Raw genomic sequence first — 948 nt, 5'->3', positions numbered from 1 at the left:
CAAGGTATCTTTTGTTCGTTTTTCCACGATCCTCACTTTGTTTTCTTCATTTCGCAACGTTTCTTTTAGTTATCTCCTTTTTGGATTATTGTGATGGTAAGTAACTGCTTTACTCACAATCCATCTGTATCCTTGGGTTCCTCTCTATTGCAATGAAATGCATTGTGACAAAGCCACTATTATCAAAATGATATCAGAAGAAGGCTTGAAATATCTTTAGTTGCATGTTATGAGCCTATGTCATATATTAGTCTCACTTTGTAAATCTAGTCGGTGGAATAAACAAACTTTTGTACAATATTTAGTTTTTTTAAGAGTCACCTCTATAATGTGAATATAAAGACCTCTAAAAACGGTCAACAACAATCCATTTATGTACCACAACCTGCATATTAACCAAGTATTAGCAAAATGTGTTATTGTAAGAGCGAATGACAAGGAACTACTTTTAATAACGCAGCACCTTGATCATTTAGGTAACGTAGCTACTGTAGCTATGGACATATTGAGCTGCTGCATCACCTCTGAGTTGTTGGTTTGTTTCATTTTATAAATCATGCCTCTCACTTGTATAGCACTTGGCTGTGGCCATAATCCGAGAAGTTGTTCAACTTAGAAATTCAACTTAGACCTTAAGACATTGCTGGGAAGATGTTTGTTTCCACCCACCTTTTTATTTTACTTTAGGAGTGAGGACTATGATGAATTCATCATCTAAACAGGGAACACAAGTTTGTGCTGAAAGATATAAACTTCTTATCAGTCATCATCCTAGTGAGAGCGGACATTGTTCAGTAAGTAAAACAGATCGACGATATGTTTTTTTTAGGGCTGATACCGGCACTTATTAGTATTCAAGGAGACCAATAATCAATACTTCATTTGCAGTAAAAGTTATTTTAGGCAAGTGAAACCATTCATTATCACGTCAAAATACCACTTCTGTGT

Source organism: Nerophis ophidion, linkage group LG10 (genome assembly GCF_033978795.1).
Source record: "Nerophis ophidion isolate RoL-2023_Sa linkage group LG10, RoL_Noph_v1.0, whole genome shotgun sequence".
Taxonomy (NCBI): Eukaryota; Metazoa; Chordata; class Actinopteri; order Syngnathiformes; family Syngnathidae; genus Nerophis; species Nerophis ophidion.
This window is presented reverse-complemented; position numbering follows the sequence as displayed.